We start from the raw sequence: 24,911 nt of genomic DNA, 5'->3' as shown, positions 1-24,911 counted from the left end.
TGTTTCCCTGTGATTGCCTTCTGGCATGAAACACACTGCCTTGGAGTCACCCAGCTATGGACTAAAACCTCCACAACCTGAGAGCTGAAATAAACCTTTCCTCTATTTAACATGTGAGTGTCAGGTATTTTTTCTGAGTAAGAAAAATAACTGAGACAGTGTGTGTTTGTTGAATGGATTTTACTTGCTTGATTTTTATGGCTCTTTAATGAATTTTTACCTAAATTTATTGAAAAGCAGACATTGTTTGTTTGGGTTGTCATATATCAGAGTTTATTGTCAATGCTTTTACAAGGGCTAGCTCCAGTATGATCTTTAAACTATTCTTTGAATGATTCTTGAATGAGTGCATCATGTACTGTATATGTTAGAGACATTTGTTATTGATTAAATACATTGAGTACATGATACAGTATTTTTACCACTTGCTCTCCCTTATGTTCTGTTTTTCATTCTCATTGAGATATTGATTCTCTTCTGATGCATCAATTACAAATTTCTATGGCTTTGCTTATGTTGTTCCTACCATTTAATGATGTTTATAATCTCTGGAAAAGGTGTCTAACTCTAATCCTTGAAAAGTTGATCTGATTCATGCTTCTCTTTATTGTTATTATTAAATATCTTAATTGTTAAATCCTCTAAGCTGTTGCTTATCTTCTGTATTTTTGATTTGTGTTGTTATTACAATTGTCTAATTCTGTTATTTCCATTAGGCTGCTATAGTCTCCATGAATTACGTTTATTTGTCTTGTGTTTCTGGGTAAGTTAGCATAGTAGGTAGTCAATAGGCTTTTAGAAACTATTTTGCATTTTATTCAAGTGAGTTGAGAAGAAGAATACACATACGCCTTTGTATGTGTGAGGCAGAAAGATGTGGGAAACAGAGCTTGCTGCTCCCTGGAGAAACGTGCTCCGGGTCAGATGTGCCAGCTCTGGAGCCAAAGTGTCTGCTCACAGGTTCTGACTGTAACTTTCCTGTTTTGTCACTCTGGGGAAGCTATTAGTTTCCTCTTGCATCTGTTTCCTCTTTATACAGTTTGTATGATACTTGTGCCACTTATTTCCTAGGGTATTATGGGAGATAAAAAGGCTAAAACTTTCTAGAAAGTTGCTAAAACCTGTCACAGGTTTAATAACCAATCTGTATTATTATTAATCAATTTAACTTACTATACCAAATATATTTTATTAGTTCTATAATGAATATAATGTTATATCCTCCCTAGAAATCTAAAAGCAAAAGCCAAAAAGGAATAAAAAATGAAATTCTAATTGTATTTATCACTATATAACAGTAGATTGAAGATAAACATTTTTTCTTAGCATGGTGATCCATTTGTAGCTCAGTTGACTACTTCCCTTTCTGTCTTTGTTTTCCTGGGGCAGTGGTATGGACTGTTTCTGGTTTCCTGTATTTCCTTTCACTTTTATTATGAAAGAAGGAAAAATATTTTTTTTATCCTGTCCAGTGAGTAAGATACATGATCTTCGGGCTCACTAGATCAGTTTTCTCTCTTGATAAAGAAAATGCAGTCTAATTATTTTAGTGAGAAGGACGTACACAGTAGAAATTAAGGACTTCTGCATTGAAATTTCAAGCAGATTTTCTATAAACAAAACACTACAGTAAAACTCAAATTATTGCTAGTTAATATTGCTGCTGTGTAGACAATCTCATTATTGTCCATTTAAAGAAAATCAACTTACCTTTATGAATGGGAAGATACAATTTGCATACTGTTTGCAGACTTACTTTGTTCAGCTCATTGTAGAAAGAACCTAAATACAAAAAAGGAAGATGACAAATGTAGTTTTTACCACTAACAAGTGTTAAGGAAAGTCACACCGTGTAGGTGTCATTGGTCAGTGGAGCACTCAGCGTGATAGGTTGTATACCCCAGGCTCCTATCAGTCTGTCCAGTGGGAAGCTGGGAGTGGTACGGAGTGGGCACAGTGTGTGTTATCATGGCAAAGCAAGGTGCACAGTTAACAGTGAGGCCATATATGTGCATGCTGTGTTTCTTCTTCATCCCTTTGCTTTCCCCTGTACTCCTCAGGGAAATTATCATAAATTAGGTTCAAATGTATGTACTCTATATTGAATGAATAAGAAAAAATAACAGCTGTTAAAAAATTAGAGAAAACATAATTTTGACAGATTCTTCCTTACCCTAGAAGGTATCAACGGTGTTCTCCCTTGAGTTCCTGGCCATAATTTCCATAAACAAGTTAGAAACTGTCAATAAGGATAAAAGAATACAAGAATAGGCTATCATAGATGATAATGGGTAAATTAAAATCTCATAAATTTGACAAGTGTTATAGTTTAAATATCAGATGCCCCTCAAGCGCTCATATTTGGAGGTAGGGTCTGCTTGGAAAAGGGTGAGGTGTGAAAGGGTGTATTCTTTGCACAGGTTCCTTCCTGCTCTCTTTGTTTTAAGGCCCTTCTTTTACAACTTCAGCCTTGGACCAGAACCCAGTGAAACTCAGCCAAAATAAATCCCTCTTTAAAGTTTCAGATGCCTAATACATTTTGTTCTTGTGATGGGAAAGTCTATGAATGTACGAATGATATGAAGATAAAATTAGTAGGGCTTGATTTAATGAAATGTTTGAGATGGAAGAAAAGAGTCAACTGTGAAGCCTCAATATGCTTTGATCAGCTGGATACCATTCATTGAATTAGGAAAAATAGAAAGAAGAGATTTGGAGATTGTTTATTTTGGCGATGTTCAGTTGTGGATCTAAATAAATCCACATGGAGGTATCTATTACTACAGCCTTGAGATTGTAGAAGAAATACAGAGGAGAGACAGGTGACTTTGACTGGGAGTACATTTCTGAGTGTGCATAATGACAGCCAATAGAATATTTTCTTTGGCTTCATATAATCCTGATTTTAAAAAACTGATTGCTAAGTTTTAAAGATTACTGATTTTGTATGAAACATGTTGAATTTCATTGACCAAGGAAAAGAAGGGATGGCAGATAAGTCGGGTAGCATTGCGGTAAATGGCTACATCTGGTGTGAGCTGTGCTCTTTGGATGTTTTCTCTCCCACTGGTACAGTCCTCACTTGGACCCTGCACATTTCCCTGCTCTGAGATGTCTAACTTTATGCTCTAGAAGGGCTGTGAAACCAGGGCATGGAATAATTGATATGAACCTTGGAGACTGTATAGAAAGAGTAAAGAAAGAAGATCCATACAGAATTTTCATAATTATATATGCACAGGGGGACTGTAAAGAATTTTGGAGGAGTCACTGGAAGAGTAGACAGGAAAAATATCATGAGACTGTAGTTTTATAGGATCCAGAGGAAAGTGAGATCTAATGAAAGCCGGAGATGAACCAGGTGATAGTAGTAAAGGCTCAAACGAGTTTAAAAAGTTAAAATTTTCAGGCATACAGTAACAGAAAAGGATTGATAATTTGATTTATCTTCCCTTTAAAAATTCAGCAAGACTCCTTAATCCTTAGAAAGTTGAAGGGCTCTCAGTATTACCTGACAGATGTTTGAAGTTTTGGTGTATATACAGGTACGTTGGGTATGTTGAATTTTTGGTGTTCACCAAGTTTGTTAGATTTTTGTGTGCCTGTGCACAGTGGGAATTTGGTGTTTATTGAGTAAGTGCTCTGGATTTTGCTGTATATTAAGTAATTCTTTTGTCTGGCTCTCCATTAAGGTCATTGTCAGCCATAGTGTGCGGTAGAGTCTGAGAATTGTCTTTTTATTTTGAGGTTTCTAAGCTCTCTAATGATAAAGTCACGATCTTGTCTTACATTTAATCAGATTTGACTATTTCACCTCTTCACCTTGAGAGAGAACTTTCTCTTTTTTGCTTGTCATTTGCCTGTTGTACCAAATTAAAAAAAAATACCATTTACTGAAGCTATTAATGTTTCCTAAATCAGTTCTCAAAATTAAGCGAAAATTGTATTTCTAAACTATGTTTCTGGAGTGTAATTTAAAAATTCTGTGTAGGACCCTAAAAAATTAAAAGCCAGACATCATGTTTTGCATTTCTTCTAGTCAGCCAGCTGATCAGCTTTGAGTTAATTTGTTACAACAGTTTTTCAGCTATTTAAATTCTCATTGTCAGTATTCTTGTGAATTTTATTTTCCAAACAGTTAATTTTAGTAAAACTTAAAACCCAGCACTTCAAAAAGTATTTTAATGTTTTCTGGTGTTATTATAATGTTACGTTTCTTTCAAATTAGGTAGAATTGTATTATATTTTACTGTTTATCGTTTATTGCCCCTTATAAAACGTCTGGGCTCCTTACATTCTAGGTTCTACTCTATCTGTGTAGATACCTCCCCTCCTGTCTTTTTTACCATCTGAGGGAGAATAAAAAGTCAGGGAACAAGCACAAGAAATAGGTTGTATTCTGATCATTACTCTTTCTATGAGTGGTAAAGTCTTTTGAATGTGCCTTCGAAATCTAGTATCTTCCAGTATCCATAAAACTGAGAGAGTAATTCACTGTCTTATTTGCAAGCAGATAAGAATCCCAGACTCTGCTGTTATTTAGGATCATTATCTGCTGGTAGGGAGGATGTTTTATGCTTTAGCAGCAAGGCAATTAAAACATTTTACAATCTCTGATACATTTTTCATCGATACATTGCTAATGATTCATTGTTCCTTATTTTGAAAGTTATTCTGTGAAACTTAATGATTGCTTTTCCTCCATAGTGTCTTGTTATTCTTTACTAATGGAGTAATTATTCAGAATGTATTAGTAGTTTCTCTTATTAAAATGACATTTTTGGTGAATCTTAATATGCTTAGCATGTACAGTTTCTCCTGAAATGGTTTCAGAAATATTGCCAGAGATTACATATTTCTTTTAACTCAAAATTTCACTCATGGCATGTTGACTTGATTTACCTATGTTGAGAGTTTTATGAAGAATTTTGTTATCAACTATATTTTCTTTGTACACTAAGCTCTTACTGCTAAATGGAACATCATTTTAAACCTTACTTAAACCTTTCTGTGGGAGGATATTCTAATTTTAATGTATGTAATTTCCTAATTTTATTTAATCTGACCACAGTAAATCAAAGACATCTTTCTGTAATGAGTGAGCTATTGTATCTCATGAATTTAACAAGTATTCCTGAACTTTCAGAGAAAAGGTAATGAAAAACAGTTGTGCTTTAGAAAGAAAAGAACAAATATCCACTAAGCAGAATTTTTCCGTTGTCCTATGATGAATGCCTACTAAGTGGGTACATTAAAACCAGAATTTTTACATATTTTTATGGATTGCATAATCCTATCCCATTCCACCCATAAATTATGTCTTCAAAGTCAGAAAACGAAAAAAATTGTGTATAATTTTATAGCTCCAGTACATTAGTTTTTTGTTTCAAAAAGAATAAAAATTAGAAAACACCAAACCTATCATGTGACTAAAGTTATTGAAAGTGAGGAATAAAACTAAGAAGCTATTTTTTTTGTTTGTTTGAAATTTTGTTTTTGCAAGAATTTTATGTTTTTAGATTTAGTTTTCAGACTATAGAAATACGGGTAATTGTCTTACTCTATAGAGATATAATACTTGTCTACACTATGTAGACAAAGTGTTGCGGGCTTTTTGATGAGGAAAAGGTGGTATTCTAAACTGCCTGTAGCTTTGTGAAAGTCAGAAATTTTCTTTATAGAAGAAGAATGATTAGATCTAATTATGACTTTTCTTGGTAACCTTGGTAACCATCCTGACAGAGCTAAATTGTTGTAAGGCGGCTATTCGGCCATGGTGCTTTTGATGTGCTCTTGTAATAGATTGAAAATGGCTGTTTCCTCTTATGGATGAAACAACAACTAGGTAACAATCTGTTTTCATATTCTTCAAGAAATAGAGTCACTACAAAAAAAGACTGGATTTAAGTAATAACTATATACAAAGTGTTGGCAGACTTAGGAATGACAGTTCTAGTGTTTTGTATCCATAATAAAAAAATCAGAAAAAAGTCAGAAATCTTATGCCTACTCTATTACCTTCTGAACAGAGCTGGCTTGAAATTTAAAAGTACTGACACAGATACATCTTTATTGATCTTGGTGAATTTTCTAGAAAAATGAACAGAAAATTGAATGTATAGATAGTGTTTTTTGTTTGTTGGGTGTTCATTGGTTTGTTAGCTTGAAGTTCAGGTGACACTATCCTTAAACAACCCCCATCACCTCAGGAACAAAACTGACAATGAAACATGTTGTTCCTTTAATTCTATTGTCCATTCTTATTTTTCTTTTCAAACTGGGATTTTAATATTTTTAGAAATTTAATATATAATTGAAGTTAAACATGCGTAGAGAAAAGAATGCAAGTCATGAATACAAGTTGAGAAGTTTCACGAAATGAAACTACCAGTGTGAATGCTCCTGATGTAGGATAGTGGTAAATAGCTGATGCTTAGAGACCCTGCTGCCCCCCGTAAGTCCTGTGTAGTCACTGCCTGCCACAGTCTCTTCAGATGCAGCATAATGGAATCGTATAAAGTTAAAATCTTTCAAACCATACTGCTTCAAACTAAAATTGGCTTGACGCTTGGTTATGTACACAGAATTCCACTCTTCTTGCATGTAGTGCTGCTTTATTAATTCTCCTTCATTGTATGGTAGTTCATTCTGCCATATGGATGAGTGCAAGTGCTGTCATGAAATTTATACGTATTAACTTGTGTAGACCTCCAACAATTTTGAAAGCATTTGTATCAGTTTAATCATCTCCGAACAGTTTATAACAGTCTCTGTTGTTCCATATTCTCCTCAATGCTTTATAATGTCATTCATTGCTTTTTACCAGGTCATTCTTTTGGGGTACAGTGGAATTTCACTGTGTTTTTAGTTTGTATTTCCCTGATGACCAGTGAGGGTGAGCACATCTTTGTATGTTCATTGAACATTTTAGTGCCTTTTAACTATGCATGTATAAAAATTTTATGCATGTATAAAAATTGCTTGATTTTTGTTTATACTTTTAAAACTTGCTATAAATTATGAATATGAGTTTTTGATATCTGTAAATACTTTTCTGTTCATATGTAACTTCCTTTATTTCAGTTTGTTAATAATACCATTCTTGATATCAAACTTTTAAATCAGCTTTTTCCTTTGTGCTCTGGGTAATATGAGTTGTGTTTAAATTTTTTGCCTGCTCCAGTGTAATGCTGATAATATTTTACATATCTCCTTAAAACCTTTGTTTGTCTTTTCATTTTTAGTTCTGAGATGTGTCTAAAATTGAATTTCTTTAATGTGTTGAAAGATGGTGGACAAGATTCAGTTTTTTTCTTGTGTATATCCATTTGATTCAGCAACATTTATCAAACATCTTTTCACCACTGCTGTTCATACATAATTGACATTATGTACCTATTTTCCATAGATTGGTGTATTTGATTGTAAAGTTTCAGTTCTGCTTCACTTGTCTATGTGTCCCTCTATGTGTCAACACCATCTTCTTAATGTAAAAGTTGTAAGCTTGTCAGTATAGTTCTTATTGAAGATTATCTTTTGTAATTTTGGCTCTTGGCATTTCTTTAAAATTTAGAGTCAATATTCCTACTATCATAAGGCCTTTTGGAAGTTTTAATGAGGTTGTATTAAATCTATGGTTTAATTTGAGAAGAATTCACATTATCTTTATATCACTAAGCCTTCTGATCCATTAATGTCTTGTATTTCTTTATGTCCTTTATATCTGAATGAGTTCAGGAGTGTGATAGTGTTGTGGTCTTACTCATATTTTGTTACCTTTATTTCTCTTTGTTATGGTTTGGGTCTGGATGTCCTCTGAAGACTCACAGGGGGTTGAGCTTTTTAGAGGTGGCTGAATCCAGAGTTTATGATTAATTCATAGTCTAATGCTGTAATTAAGGAAGTGAATGCTACACGTGCCCTAGGCCAAGTAGCCTGCATATAGTATAAGACAGAAAGGGGCTGGGGATTTAGCTCAGCGGCATAAGCACCTGCCTTGCAAGCAGGCAGTCATGAGTCAATCCCTGGTACTGATAAAAACGAAAAAGACAAAAAAAGAAAAAGAAAAAGTATAAGACAGAAAGAAGCTTCTTTTTCTTTCTTTGTCTCTGTCTCTGTCTCTCTCTCATCTCTGCTCTCTCCCCTCTCCTGTTGCTTTGGCTGTCCTCCTCCACCATTAACTGTTGTCCTTCTGTCATGCTACCTTGCTTTAGAGCCAGCAGTTAATGGTCTGAAACCTCTACAAACCGGAGCTAACATTTTCTCCCCTTTAACTTTTGAGTGCCAGGTATTTTATCTCAGCAGCGAGACAAGCATCTGTGACACTAATCATTAAATATTTGTAGATGGTACTGTAAAAGTCAAAAGTTTTATTTCTGGTTATATATTGATGACTTGTAGAAGTATGATTTTCTTTTATTGGTCCTAAGCAGCCATGTTCAGCTCTCTCATGGCTTCTCACAGTTTAACCTCTGAATTTTGTATGTTTGTATTTTGTGTATAAAATAAGTAAATACTGGTTCTGTTGATGCTATGATTAAATATTTTTAATGTTTTAGTGTATATTTTATTTCTTTAATGTGTTAGATGACACTAGAAAGACAAATTTGTGATGACTTTTCTGGACATCATAAATAGTTTTGAACATGGGATCATAAAGGATGCAGTAATATTAAAAATATTATTGCCATTTACTAGCATGCCATGGATATTTTTACATGATAAGTATTTTCTATATAATTTTACGTGATGTAGCATTCTTATCAATGTTGTTTCTACTGTTACTCAGAATTCACTTGTTTTTAATGTATTGCTATTATAAACAAAACTTCTTGTAGAGACTTGAATGCTTGCAATGCTCTGTTCTTCTTGAACATAATTATCATTAGACAAAATTCCTTATAAGTAGACTTTTTGGGTCAAAATTCACAGGCTTTTGAATCTTGTTATCAGACTGGATTTCCAAAATACAAAATTCTCATCCACTCCAGAATTATACGTAAAGTTTTGTTTTCAAATGCCATAGTTTTTGTTCGCTTGTTTGTTTTGCAGTATCAGGGATTGGACCTGCAGGGTTTGCAGTGAGCTATGTGCTCAGCTTACTTTTTTACTTTTTTGAGATGCTGTTTCACTTTTGGCTAGGCAAGGCTAGAGCTTGGAATAGTCCTACCTCAGGCTCTGGGAGTGCAGGGATTCCAGACCTGTTCTACCACGCTGGGCAAATTAACACCTTTGTTTTATGGAATGTTCATTCTTTTTCATATCAGTTACAAATAGCAACTATAACTTTTAGAGAAGTAAAGGTTTCAGGTAAATTTTTTAAAAATAAAATTTCTAGTACTTTTTTATTTTTTCCCTTTTCCTTTTGTCCTAAAAGTACAGGATTTTCAAATTCGGCTGTCAAATGCTTGCATTCCGTTTCTACCCAGAAGGAAAAAATCTAAGATGATTACTAAAACCTTTGCAGTTTCATTTTCCTACCTGGAATTGATCTTTGGTTGTGATTTTCTTCAAAAGGATACTATATTTTTCAAGACATGCTTCTTGATTATTGATGGGAAAGTAAACTGTACAATCACAGGCATCAATGTAGTGTCTTCTTAAAAAACTAAAACTAAAATTTCTGTTGAACCTAGCTATTTCCCTTTTAAGTATCTTCACCAAAAAAGTAAAGGTATACCTCTATAAGGATCTGTGCATACTCATAGGTATAGCAGTACAGTTCATAAATCTAAATTCAGCATATATGTCCCTTAAGTAGTCTATATGTCCATCAACAGGAAGTGTGATATTTGTGTACAGCAGAGTATTACTTTGTAAGAAGGAAGGATAAACTCGACTACTTTGTAGGAAAATCAGTGTACTTTAGAATGATAATATTAAGTAAATCAGACACACAATCTTAAGTATTATGGTTTTTCTTTTGTAAGAAACACAGTATATATAAATATAATTAACATTATGAGGAATTTTTAAAAAATGAATCATAGGTGCCAAAAAAGCAAGTAGGGATTGGTGGAGGAAAAAAAGAACTGAGATGGGTTAGGCACCTATATCAATTCCTCACAATGAATAGATTCATGTGGGACCAGGGAAAGTCCTGTCCAGCTACCCCAGCCAGTGGGGAGCATCAGGGTACAGTACAGGATCCAGGAAAGACCCGCCCAGTGACCTCAACCAGCCAAGGAGCATCAGGGTGCAGTGTGGGATATGAGAAAGACCTGCTTAGAGATCCCAATTAACCAGGGAGCATCTGCGCACCACTCGGGACACAAAAGACTTGCTTAGCGACCCCAGCGAGTTGCGGAGGGTCTGTGTGCTGCACGGGGCCTAGGACAGGCCAATCCAGTGAACCCAGCCAACTGGGAAGCCTCAGTGTACCTCACTCAACAAGGAGACACCTTCCTGGATGGACGGCCATCACCAACTCAAGAACAGCTGTGCATTTGGCTGCTCCAAAGAAATACAGGAAAATGACAAAATAAAGGAGCAAAATGCAGTCTCAGGCCTCCAGCCAATCCCAAGCAAGTCCAAGAGACATGGACACAGAATAAAGTGTAAATTACACACTTGAGATTTCTGAAATCATAGCAACTAGAGTAAAGAAACAACTCTATGAAGCTGTAAAGGAAATCAGATCACAAAAAATCTATCAGGTAAAACAAAAAATGATAAATACAGTGAAAGAAATGTTGAGCATATCTAAAGAAGACATAGTTTAAAAAATACAGGAGCATTGGAAAATGATGGAACCTTCAATGAACAATATAGGAAAAAACTAGAATGTATGAAACAGATTCAGAAAGATATCCAGAGAAGGAAAACTTCCACTGAAAGCTGAAAAAAACCACTTGAAAAAATGTGAAGATAGACTTTTAGACAGTAAAAACAGTATCCAGCTAACAATTGAAAAAGATCTCCTAAGAATAATAAAGAATCAGGAAATAACAGTTCAACAATTGCAAGATGATGCAAAGAAAAACAATAGAAGATTGCTAGCTATAAATGAAAAATGAGTCAACACAATGAAATTAAAAGAAGTGGTTGCAGAAAATTTCCCAAGCATGGGAAAAGAAACTGAAGTACAGATAAATGAAGTGTATAAAATTCCAAATGACCATAACCAAAGTAAATCTACACCCAAACATATAATAATCAAGATTCCAGAAATCCAACAAAAGATCACAATATTAAAAGCTGATAAGAGAAAAGAAACAGATCACCTATATAGGAAAATATCAGAATCACATCAGACTTTTGAACACAAACAGTCAAATCAAAAAGAACATAGAGTGAAGTATTCAAGTCCTAAAAGAAGACAATTTTCAACCCAGATTGATGTACTCTGCAAAATTATGTTACAGAATTAATGAAGAAAAATAAAATACTTCCACGAAAAAGAACACGTGAAGAACTTCATGACCTACAAAGAGTACTAAAAAATTTTCTAGATAGGGACAAAAATGACTGCAATTTCAAGAACAACAACAGAAAGAAACCACCAAAGCAGGGCAAACAATTAAACAGATGGGAAAAATAAAGAACCAACATCAGAAAGATAACATGACAAAAATAAACCAGTACATATCAGTTATAGCCATTAATATAAATAGCATCAATGCACCAATTAAAAGAAGCAGACTGACACAATGTATTAAGAAACAAAATCCAACTATATGCTGTATACAAAAAAAGTACTTAACTTAAAAGGAAATTCATAAACCAAAAGTCAAGGGATGAAAAACAATGCTTAATGCAACAAGACCGAGAAAACAGACACTGTGAAGACAATGTGAACTTCAAATGAAGAATGATCACAAAAGAGATTAAAAAAAAAAGTCACTCTATACTTGTTGGGGGAAAACATCAAGAGGAAGAGATAACAAATACATATGCATCAAATATGTGAGTATCCAGATATATAAGACAAAACAATAGACATGAAAAATCAAATAAGCACAAACATAATTATAATGGGAGTCCTTAACACCCATTGTGAAAAGGAGACAGATCAGCTACACAAAAAATTGACAAATAACAGAACTGAATCAAACTTGTGAGCAAATGGACTTCATAGACATGTGTACAGTTTTCCAACCAACAACATCAGAATACACATTCTTCTCAGCTTCACAAGGGACGTTCTCTAAAATGCCATACACTAGCTCACAGAACATGCTTAACTAAATGCAAAAGAATCCAAATTATCCTATGCATATTATCTGACAATAGTGCCATGAAATGGGAAATTAATGAAAAAAGAAACTCAAAAACTCCATAAACATATGGATATTAATAGCCTCCTAAATAATCAATGGGTCACAGAGAAAATTAAAAGGAAACTAAAAAATTCATTAAAGCAAACAAAACTGAAGATATACCTTAATGGAACTTATGGGACACAAGGAAAGCAGTCCTAGAGGGAAGTTTATACAGTGAATTCTTACATCAGAAAGTCAGAATGAGCACAAACAACCTGATGCTACACCTCAAACTTCTAGAAAAACAAGAGCAATTCAAGCCCAGAGAAAGGAGGAAATTATAAAGATCAGAGCAGAAATTAACACAATCAGGACTAAGAAAAGAATACAAAGTATTAGCAATTCAAAGAGTTGGCTTTTTTGAAAGAATAAAATTGATAAACCCTTACCCAGCCTTATCAAAAAAAGAGAAAAAAACAAAATTCATGCAATAAGGGATTAAAATGGTGAAATCACTCCAGATCCTGTGGAGAATAATCAATACCTAATTCAGGGAATAATCAGTTCTCTGATTAAGAATAATCAATACCTAATTCAGAAGCCTTTGCTCTCATAGGATTGGTAACACAGAAGAATTGGACAGATGGACAGATGTATGATTTACTAGAGCTAACTCAAGAAGTATAAATTTTCTAAATTACACAATTTCAGTTAATAAAATTGAAAATGTAGTTAGAAACTTACCAACAAAAAATGTACAGTTCTGATGAATTCAAGGAAGACTTGATTCCAACACTCCTCAAACTCTTAAATGAAATTGAAAGGGAGGCAATTTTCCCTAACTCATTTCTCAAAGCAAGTGTTACCCTGTACCAAAACCAGACAAACACCCAACCAAAAAGAACTATAGGCCAGTCTTCCTAATGAACATATATGCAAAGCTCACCTATAAAATACTGGCAAACAGAATGCAGCAAATCATCAAGAAGTTTATACTCCATTGCTAAGTGGGATTCATCCCAGGACTGTAAGAATTGTTCAACATATACAATAAATAGACATACCATATCATCAGAACCAAAGATGAGAATCACAGGATCATCTCAATAGATGCAGAAAAAGCTTCTGACAAAATCCAGCACTCATTAAAATCCTTTGGAAAATTGGAATAGATTGTCTTTATCTCAATCTGATAAAAGCCGTGTATGTTAAACCAACAGCCAACCTCTTATAAAATGGACAAAAACTGAAAGCTTTCAACGTAACAACAAATTCACTGAGAGAGAGAAATAAGGGAAGCTATACCCTTCACAATAGCAGTCAAAACACATGAAATACTTAGGAATCAATCTAACAGGAAGTAAAAGATTTATATATTGAAAATCACAGTAGTCTGAAAGAAATCGAAGAGGATTTCAGGAAATGGAAAAACATTGCTAGTTCATGGTTAGGAAGAACAATCATTGTGAAAATGACCATTCTCCAAAAATTGTTATACAGATTTCATGCAATTCAAATCAAAGTACCATTAATGTACCTCATAGATTTAGAGAAACTATTCATAAATTTCCATCTGAAACCAGAAGAGACCTAGAATAACAAAGGCAATCCTGGGCAACAGAGGTAAGGCAGGAAACATCACAATCCTAGACTCGAAGTTATACTGCAAAGCTACTGTGATAAAATCAGCATGGTACTGGCAAAAAAAAGAGAACTGAGGATCAGTGGAATAGGTTAGAAAATACAACTGTACCTACAAACACATTCAGCCTCCTTATCTTTGACAAAGGAGCAAACATATTCACTGGAAAAAAGACCACTTCTTTAATAAATGGTGCTGGAAAAGCATGTGCTGAAAACTGAAACAAGACTTATTTTATAACCAAACACTAAACTAAAGTGCAAATGATCAGAGATCTAAATATTAAAACAGCAACACTAAATTTGCTGGAAGTCAAAGTATGCAAAAATCTTGAAGACAAGGATAGGCAGATGTTCATGAATAGAAATCAAACTGCGAGCCATCTCCTGCAGAGGAGGAGCTGGGCGGATCCGGAGTCCCTGCAGAAGCCCGTTCCTTTGTCTGAAGGACTGAATACTTCTGCAAGCAGAGAGGCATCGCAGCTTCCTGAGGCACCTCAGCCTGTGGTGAGTGCCCAGCACAGTCTGCCCAAATCTCAGACTGTTCCGGACCCCCCCAGGCTTCTAGGTGCAGAGAAGTGGAACAGTGGGTTAGAGGCCACTACAGCTGCCTCCCCATCCCCCCCGGCTACACTTGGAAGTCTGCTGAGCTCCTGACGGATGGGCGGGCCTACACTAACCCCCGAGCCCAGCCGCACCTAGCCATCTCCTGCAGAGGAGGAGCTGGGTGGATCCGGAGTCCCTGCAGAAGCCCGTTCCTTTGTCTGAAGGACTGAATACTTCTGCAAGCAGAGAGGCATCGCAGCTTCCTGAGGCACCTCAGCCTGTGGTGAGTGCCCAGCACAGTCTGCCCAAATCTCAGATGGTTCCGGACCCCCCAGGCTTCTGGGTGCAGTGAAGTGGAGCAGTGGGTTAGAGGCCACTACAGCTGCCCCCCCCCCCCCCCCCCGGCTACACTTGGAAGTCTGCTGAGCTCCTGACGGATGGGCGGGCCTACACTAACCCCGGAGCCCAGCCGCGCCTAGCCATCTGCCTGCAGAGGAGGAGCTGGGCGGATCTGGAGTGCCTGCAGAAGTCCCTTCCTTTGCCTAGAGGACTGTGGATATCTCTGCAAGCAGGGAGGGATCACAGGCTCCTGAGGCACTGTGGCCTGTGGAGAGCACCCTAACCCGGCTACAATTGAAGAGCTGTGGATCTTCCAAGGGGCAGGTGGGCGCACAGTGTCCCTGAGGCCCAGCTTGTCTGGAACTGCGGAGTTCTGAGCAGGCAGAGGAGGGATACTGGTTCTGCAGGCCCAATGGCTTGGGGTAGTGCGGTGTCAGAGGCTCAGTAGCTCCAAGCATAGAAGGGGATTTTCAACAGATCCTGAGGAAGCTTTCAAATAACACTTGAAACACAGAAATATACAAAATGACAAAACGAAAGACCAAATTACAACCTCAAACCTCCAGCCCATCTCAGGAAACCCTAGGAGCAATGTATATAGAAGAAAATATATCCCATCCACCTCATATATCGGACATAATAGCTACTGAAGTTGACAAACAACTCCAGGAAGCTTTAAAGAAATTCAAACTCGAAATAATCTCCCAGATAAAAGAAGAAATGATAAAAGAAATGAAAGAGATTCTAAATATATCTAAAGAAAACACAGATAAAAAATTGGAGGAACTAAACAAAAAGATAGAATCCCTAGACGAGCAATATAAGAAACAAACAGAATACATAATGCAGATGCACAGAGATATACAGGAAATAAAAAACTCCACTGAAAGTTGTAAAAACCGCCTTAATGAAAGTGAAGATAGAATTTCAGACCTTGAAGACATGATTGCAGCTAGTGAACAGGAAAGGAAAGATCTTTTGAAAATAACAAGGAATCAGGAAACAACAATTCAACAACTGCAAGACGATGCAAAGAAGAATAACATAAGAATGATAGGGATTAATGAAAGAGAGGGAGACAACATAAAGGATGTCAAGCGGATATTTAGAGAAGTAATAGCTGAAAATTTCCCAAGCATGAGATCAGAAACTGACATCAAGATCAGTGAAGCATATAGAACTCCAAACACTCATAACCAAAATAAAACTACACCCAGACATATAATAATCACCATCCCAGAAATCCAACACAAGAATAGATTACTAAAAGCTGTCAGAGAGAAAAGACAGATCACTTATAAAGGAAAACCTATCAGAATCACAGCAGACTTCTCAGCACAAACGATAAAGTCAAGAAGAGCATGGAGTGAAATATTCCAGATCCTAAAGCAAAATGATTTCCAACCAAGACTGATATATCCTGCAAAACTATCATTCAAAATAGATGGTGCAATACGATACTTCCATGACAAAGAACAGCTGAAGAACTTCATGAACACCAAACCGACCCTGCAAAAAATATTGAAAGACAGTTTAGATACACAAAGGAAAAAACCACTAAGCAAAGTAAATAATTAAACAGAACAGAAAGATAAAGATGCAACAGCAGAGAGATAACATTCCTACAATTAACCAGCATTTAACAGTAATAACCATTAATGTAAATGGTCTCAATGCACCAATCAAAAGAAACAGACTAGCAGAATGGATCAAGAAACAAAATCCAACCATATGCTGTTTACAGGAAACCCATCTAACCCAGAAGGATACTCACAGACTGAAAGTCAAAGGATGGAAAACAATTCTTCATGCAGCAGGAATCCAGAAAAAGGCAGGAGTAGCCATTCTGTTTGCAGACAACGTGAACTTTAAACCAACAATGACCATAAAGGACAAAGAAGGTCACTACATACTTGTAAGGGGAAAACTCCAAGAGGAAGAGATAACTATCTTAAATATATACGCACCAAACTCCAGAGCACCAAGTTATATAAAACAATTATTAACAGAAATGAAAACTCAAATTATCAGTAACACAATTGTAACAGGAGACCTTAATACGCCATTGACACCAAGGGACAGATCAACCAGACAGAAAATGAGCAAAGAAATAACAGAACTGAATCATACCTGTGAACAAATGGGTTTGATAGACATATACAGGATGTTCCACCCAACAACATCAGAATACACATTCTTCTCAGCAGTACATGGATCATTTTCTAAAATAGACCATATATTAGCTCACAGAACATATTTAAACAAGTGCAAAAGAGCTGAAATCATCCCTTGCATGTTATCGGATCATAGCGCTCTGAAATTAGAAATTAATGATAAAAGATACTGCAAAAATCCCACAAACACATGGAAACTGAATAACACACTCTTGAGTAATCAGTGGGTCACAGAGGAAATTAAAGAAGAAATCAAACAATACCTAAAAGAAAATGAAAATACAGATACAACTTACCGGAACCTGTGGGATGCAATGAAAGCCGTCCTGAGAGGAAAATTTATTGCACTGAGTTCCCACATCAGGAAAACAGAACGAATACAAATAAATAACTTGATGCTACACCTCAAACAGCTAGAAAAAGAAGAGCAAGTCAAGCCCAAAGCCAAAAGAAGAGAGGAAATTATAAAAATCAGAGCAGAAATCAATGCAATAGAGACTAAGAAAACAATCCAAAGAATCAACAAATCAAAGAGTTGGTTCTTTGAAAGAATAAATAAAATCGATAAGCCCCTAGCCAACCTTATTTAAAAAAGGGAAGAAAAAGCTCAAATTCATGCAATAAGAAATGAAAAAGGAGAAATCACTACAGACCCAATAGAAATACAGAAGATCATCAACACCTACTTCGAAAACCTCTACTCTCAAAAGTTTGATAACACAGAAGAAATAGACAGATTCTTAGAAGCATATAAAGTGCCAAAGCTAGATCAAGAGGATGTAAAACTGTTGAATAACCCAATCTCTGTTACTGAAATTGAAAATGTAATTAAGTCCTTACCCACCAAGAAGAGCCCAGGCCCAGATGGATTCACTGCAGAATTCTACAAGAAATACAAAGAAGACCTAATGCCGACACTCCTCAAACTGTTCAATGAAATTGAAAGGGAAGCAATCCTTCCTAAGTCGTTCCTGGAAGCAAATATTACTCTAGTACCAAAACCTGAGAAAGACCCAACTAAAAAAGAGAACTATAGACCGATCTCCCTAATGAACACAGATGCAAAAATCCTCAATAAAATATTGGCAAATAGGATCCAGCAAATCATCAAGAAGATTATACACCATGACCAAGTGGGATTCATCCCAGGAATGCAAGGATGGTTCAACATACGCAAATCAATAAATGTAATCCACCATATCAATAAAGCCAAAAATAATCACATGATCATTTCTATAGATGCAGAAAAAGCCTTCGATAAGGTCCAACATTTATTCATGATAAAAACTCTACAGAAAATTGGAATAGATGGTCTTTACCTCAATATAATAAAGGCCATTTATGACAAACCAACAGCCAGCATCATTCTAAATGGCCAAAAATTGAAAGCCTTTACTTTAAAATCAGGCACAAGACAAGGATGTCCTTTATCACCACTCCTATTTAATATAGTACTGGAAGTACTAGCCAGAGCAATTAGGCAAGAAAGAGAAATAAAAGGGGTAAAGATAGGAAAAGAAGAAGTTAAGTTATCATTGTTTGCAGATGACATGATACTCTACATAAAAGACCCCCTAAACTCCATTGAAATACTCTTAGATACAATAAATAAATTCAGTAATGTGGCTGGATACAAAATCAATACTCAGAAATCAATAGCATTCCTATACACGAACAACAAAATTACAGAGAGGGAAATAAGAGAAACTGGACTATTCACATTAGCAAGCAAAAAAATGAAATATTTAGGAATTACTCTTACGAAAGAAGTGAAAGACTTATACAGTGAAAACTATAATACACTGAAAAAGGAAATTGAAGATGATCTCAGAAAATGGAAAGACATCCCTTGCTCATGGATAGGAAGAACAAACATTGTGAAGATGGCCATTCTCCCAAAACTCTTATACAGATTCAATGCAATCCCAATAGAAATACCATCAACATACCTTATAGATCTAGAGAAATCACTCCTAAATTTCATCTGGAACCAGAAGAGACCTAGAATCGCAAAGGCAATTCTAAGCAGCAAAGGCAAAGCAGGAGGCATCACAATCCCTGACTTGAAATTATACTACAAAGCAACAGTAGTAAAATCAACATGGTATTGGAATCAAAACAGAGGCGAAGATCAATGGAATAGATTAGAAGATACAACCACAACTACAAACACACTCAACCACCTTATCTTTGATAAAGGAGCCAAGCAGGTTCACTGGAAGAACGACAGTCTCTTTAATAAATGGTGCTGGAAAAACTGGCTCTCCATTTGCCGAAAACTAAAGCTAGACCCATGTCTATCACCATGTACTAAATTAAAATCTAAATGGGTCAAAGATCTGAATATTAAAACAGAAACACTAAATCTATTGGAAGACAAAGTGGGTAGAAACCTTGGAGACATAGGAGTAGGTAGAGAATTCATGAACAGGACTCAAACCACACGGGAAACACTTCCCAGAATCAATAACTGGGACCACATCTTATTAAAAAGTTTCTGCATGTCAAAAGAAATCTCCAGCATAGTGAAAAGAAAACCCACAAACTGGGAAAAGATTTTAGTAAACTCTCTCTCAGACAAGGGACTCTTGTCTAAAACATATAAAGAATTAAAAAAACTCAGACCTCCAAAATTCAAAGATCCAATCCAAAAATGGGCATCTGAGATGAATACGCAATTCTCAGATGAAGAAATGCAAATGGCAAATAAATATATGAAAACATGCTCATCATCATTGGTCATCAGAGAAATGCAAATTAAAACCACACTGAGATTCCATCTCACTCCTGAAAGAATGGCCAGGATCAAGAAAACCAACAACAACAAATGCTGGAGAGGATGTGGGGAAAAAGGAACTCTCCTGCACTGTTGGTGGGAGTGTAGACTGGTACAGCCTTTGTGGAGGTCTGTCTGGAGGTTTCTCAAAAAGTTGGGATTGGAAATCCCATTTATTCCAGCTATTCCACTTCTAGGCATATTCCCAGAAGAACTGAAAGCATCATACCACAGTGATTTATGTGCACCTATGTTTATAGCAGCACAATTTGTAATCGCCAGATCTTGGAAACAACCCAAGTGTCCATCAACTGAGGAATGGATAAAAAAGTTGTTGTATTTCTATACAATGGAATATTATTCAGCTATAAAGAAGGATCACATTGAGATATTTATCAATAAATGGGCGCAGCTTGAGACCATACTCATAAGTGAAATAAATCAATCTCGCATGTATGAATACCGAATAGTTTCCCTAATGTAAGTAATGATTCAAATATATGAAAATATGTGGCAATCATGATTCCCCATTATGTGGCCTTGAAGCCTTATAAAATTTTCACTTATTAATTAGAAAGGCTTTATTCCGGGCTTCTTGATATGGAAATATTTGAAGCTATAGTATATGAAGTTTTATCCAAATATCTCAAGGAAAAAGACAGACACTATGGTAACTATTATTCTTTAAAAAAATTATTTAGTTATTTCTTATGTTTATTTTAATTAAGGGAAAAATTTAAAAAATTAGGATATATAATAGTAACTCTTTTCGATTTCCTATTAACTTGTTTTGAAGTCCTGTAATGCTCCCACGATCTTGTTTTGACTGATTAGACTCTGTTCCATTCTGTGGGATAGTATCAGGTCCGAGGGTATAGGCAACTACTTTGAAGGCAGTAAGATTCACTAAGATGCCCATTCTGGTTTGACTATTGTCTCCTTTGGAAGTCCTGTAATGTTTACAATGTCTAAGTTTTATTGGTCTTGTTCTCTACTGTTTTGTCCAACTTTATAATATCTAATGAGATAGACAAATCTTTTTAAGGAAACAAGAGACAACGTTGATAACTATTGTTAATAACCGTATACTCTGTTCTACATCATGTGCTAAGTCTATCCTTGGTTTTCACTGACAGCTTTGTTCTGCCATATTTGACTTTATTCCCCCCCCCAAAAAAGTAATAAGAACTAAGGAGTAATAAAATCTAAAATGTGTAAATTTTGTTGTAAAAAGAGAGGAAGGGGAAAAAAGAGCTCTAACGGATATAACAGCAAGTGTGTATAGGGATGTTGAATAGCTGACTATATTAATGTTTTTGGATCATTGAACACAGCTGTTTGTAGTCTCTCTGTTTGAATGTCTACTTTGTATTCTTTGATACTGTGATTTGAGCAACTATTTCCAAGATGATAATATGTAATCTATTAACAGGTGATTTCTTACTGTTATGCTTTTTTTTGTAGTTCTGTATTATATGTAACCTTACACTGCTTTGTTTTGTTTTGTGTTTTTCTCTTTTTCCTCTTAAATAAAAAAAAAAAAAAAAAAAAAAAAAGAAATCAAACTGCACAGCAAAGCAATCAGCAGCTGGGATCTCGTCTTACTAAAAGTTTTTGCATGTGAAATGAAATTATCAGTAGAACAAAAAGAAAATCCATGAATTTGGAAAAAAATCTTACTCAAATGTCCCTCAGACAAAGGACTCATGTAGAACATGTAAAGAACTAAAAAAAAAAAAGTCAGACCCCCAAAATTCAAAGACCCTAATCACAAATGAGCATCTGAAATGAATACATACTTTTCAGATGAAGAAATACAAATGGCAAATAAACATATGAAAAAATGTGCAGCACCATTGGTCAATTACAGAATTACAAATTAAAAGAACAGTGAGAGTCCATTTCCAAAACAGATGGACAAATGCTGGATGGGCTGTGGGGAAAAGGAAACCTTCTCCATTATTTGTGACAGTGTAGACTTGTACAACTACTGTGGAAATCAGAGTGGAGATTCTTCAAAAAGCTAGAAGTTCTATTCCACCTAGCTATTCCTCTTCTGAACGTTTTCCCAGAAGAATTGAAAAAAAAAAAAAAAACATATCACAGAAATAGATGTGCATCCATGTTTATAGCTGCACAATGTGTAAAATAGTCAGATCTTGGGGAAAAAACCCAAATGCCCATCAACTTTGGAATGGATGAAAAAGAATACGTCTCAGCCATAAAGAATGATAAACTTGAGGCTTTTATTGCTAAGTGGATGCAACTAGAGACCATACTCATAAGTGAAAAAAATTGGACTTACATGTTTAGACACCATATTGTCTTGCTAGTGTAAGACACTCAAAGTGTAAATAAGATCCAAATGTTTCAGAAGATAAATTAAAAGGAAAAGAAACTGCTGAAGGTGAAATTATAGTATTTGATTACTTTTGCATGCCTGTATCTTGGTAACCTGAGCAAGTATTTTGAAGATAATGATATGCACTATGACAACCATAGTTAAGTTTCTATTTTATTTTGCAATGCTATATTCTTATTGTCTCTTCTTGCTGCTATTGTCATTTTGCTTTTGTTGTTTATTTTTTGATGGTTTGCTTGTTGATATGTCTTATTTTTTTCTGTTTAAAATACATAATAAATATATTCAGTGTGTACTGTAAATATCGACTTAATACAAATAACACATTTTCAAAAAAAGTTTTAGAAATAAAAACTTCTAAAAAAACATTTACTGTCAATAGATTAGAGTCCATTAGATTAGAGTCCATCAATAGATTAGAGATTATGTAATGATAGAACTATAATTAAGCCTTACTTATGAAATTCTTATGACATGTGAGCACAACTGTCCCTTTTTTCAAAGTCATCAAAAGATTTCTGTATAGCATGGGTGGTAGCAAACCAATGCGTGGCAGCCATGAACTCACTGGAAATCTACAGATCTTGAAATTGTATTATCTTAACAAGTGCCTAGCTGCCTGTTGTCCTCATCTTCTGTTAGTTGTAGACTGATACTGATATGTGGTTTTCTGTGCATTTTAAAGGTGATTCCACTTGTAAGTGAAATTAAAGCACTTTAAATTTCTGTGACTTGTGAGAGCTTTAAGCTTGAGTCGGCTTATTTAGTAGTTAAGGTCCTTTTTTTTCTGATCCCCTTTTTTCCGCTGGGTTGCCTCCACTCTTAGGTTTCTACATGTTTAAAAGCAACGTCCCATTAATATATTTTCTCCCAGGCATTATATCTAAGAGAACCAGTTTCTTGCTGCAAGTTCATTAAAAGCATGCACATTTATTCTCTACTTATCCTCTCCTACCCCCTCAATTCAGGAAAGAAAGTGGTACCCACTTCGATTCTCTGCGGGAAGTTTAGGTCGTGTGGGCAACAACTTTAGAACAGCCTTTAGAACAGTGAGGGAAATACCCTCCCTCACTAATATCCCCTTATATATAAGGGTGTTCAGCAGAGCTAATTAAAGGAGGAAAATCTGTACTTCTGATAATGTAAACAGATAATGTCCTAGCTTCTTACTCCTTTGTGCATTCAGGGGCTGTGCACCTTATATATTGAATAATAATATTTTTATGGCAACATACTAAGATGCATATTTAACCAATTTTTTTAAACTTCTACAATGTATACACAAAGCAAAACTTTTATGGTTTTCCATATGAAAAATATCTGTGCCATTTTTAAATCAGCAGTTTTTTGATCAGCTTTTTTCCCCACTATGGTTTATGTTCTTTGTGGGTGTTGATTATTGGAAACTTTAACTTGGAAAAGAAAAATGTGCCTCGTAGGCATTACTTTCATGGTCATTGTAATGAAGCTGGACATAATTGCATATTTACATGTCGTATTAAATCAATAGCTTTCTAGAATTATTAAGAATTTCCCTTGTTCTTTTATGCCAGCAGCATTTTGTTAAGCTTAATCAAAGTCTGACGTGTGTTTCTTCTAAATGACATCTGATGTGGTATCTCTCTTCAGTTCTCTGTGGTTTCCTGCTGTTTTATTTATGTAGAGAAAAACCTTTTGAGATATTTAACTTTGTATTTTTCTTGTTGTAATGGTACATCAGACATTAACTTTTTTTTAATAGATGCAGTATTGTTTTGTAAGCCTGTCTTGTCGTTCATGTATGCCACTTCGTATAGACTCCTTCTCTGGGATTCTTCAGTCTTCCCTGAGCATCCATCAAGAATTACTTCCTTATAGATTCTCTCTCTCTGCATTCTTTTACCACCACAAATCTTAATTCTGGCCGAAGACCATATATTCTTCAAGAACAGAGATCGTAGCTATGCCTGTGTTGCCATATTCTTGTTCCTAAAAGTGCTCGCCTTAGCAATCGATGGATTACAGTAGGTTCCTTGTACTGTCCCGGAGTGTGGGTCCCGGCAGGCAGCCGCAGCATCACATGAGAACCGATTAGATCTCACTTTTCAGGCGCACGCCCACCCCCTCTTCTACTCCAGAGTACAGAATATCTTGGGTTGGCCATGAACAGTCTCTGTGTTAACAAACCCATGATTCAGATGGATGCTAAGGTTCATAGCCACTGCTCTAAATAGTCATAAATATGAAACTTGAAACTTGGTGTTAATTCTTCTTTGGGTAGATTTGGGTCCATGAGGCCAGATAAAATTTTGTTCATTTTGCTTGAGTCTTTTATTTCTTAAGAGTCAATAGGAAAAAAGAAAACGCTTAAAATTAAAGTACTTGTGGTCTTTTAAAAGAGTGCATATTAACTTGTTTGCTATACTCTTTTGAAAACTACCATTTACGTTCTTAATAATATGAAAGGTTTCTTCCTTCCATCAGTGCAGCAACAAACATTTGACATTCTAAGAAAAAATGTCACTGAACAGTATGTAAAGGTGGTTAATTTTCATTGGCTAGAGGAAAATGGGTAAATGTTGAAAATTAGTGAGGGGTTTGGTTAAGAAATTGAACTTCCTAATACTGTGTGCTTCTAAACTTTTTGAACATGTAAATGCTTTACTCACTAAACATTTTGATAAGTGATACATAATGCAAATGAGTAGATATTGTATAAATTTTCCTGAAATAGCAATTAAAGTTACTTTTTTAAAAGTAAGAATTTGCATTCCATTAAAATGAAAAGGTCCATGTGCTTTTCATTTCCTCAGAAACATCAGGAAGGTGACAGAGAAGTCTTTGTGACTTTCTGCCTTACACACATTGAAATGGTACATACCCATGACTCTTGT

At 35.4% G+C, this 24,911-nt stretch overlaps 1 protein-coding gene across 5 annotated transcripts in view; it reads left to right on the top strand.

The window, feature by feature from the left end:
* Cblb (Cbl proto-oncogene B) overlaps nt 1-24,911 on the top strand; it is a 217,242-nt gene that overhangs the window by 100,177 nt on the left and 92,154 nt on the right. The gene's annotated exons all lie outside the window — the stretch shown is intronic.

The sequence above is a fragment of the Cavia porcellus genome, unplaced genomic scaffold (genome assembly GCF_034190915.1).
Source record: "Cavia porcellus strain 051 isolate PalLab524CR breed Dunkin Hartley unplaced genomic scaffold, mCavPor4.1 scaffold_15, whole genome shotgun sequence".
Classification (NCBI taxonomy): domain Eukaryota; kingdom Metazoa; phylum Chordata; class Mammalia; order Rodentia; family Caviidae; genus Cavia; species Cavia porcellus.
Note: the sequence above shows the minus strand (reverse complement) of the source record. Positions and strands in the feature narration are given on the sequence as shown.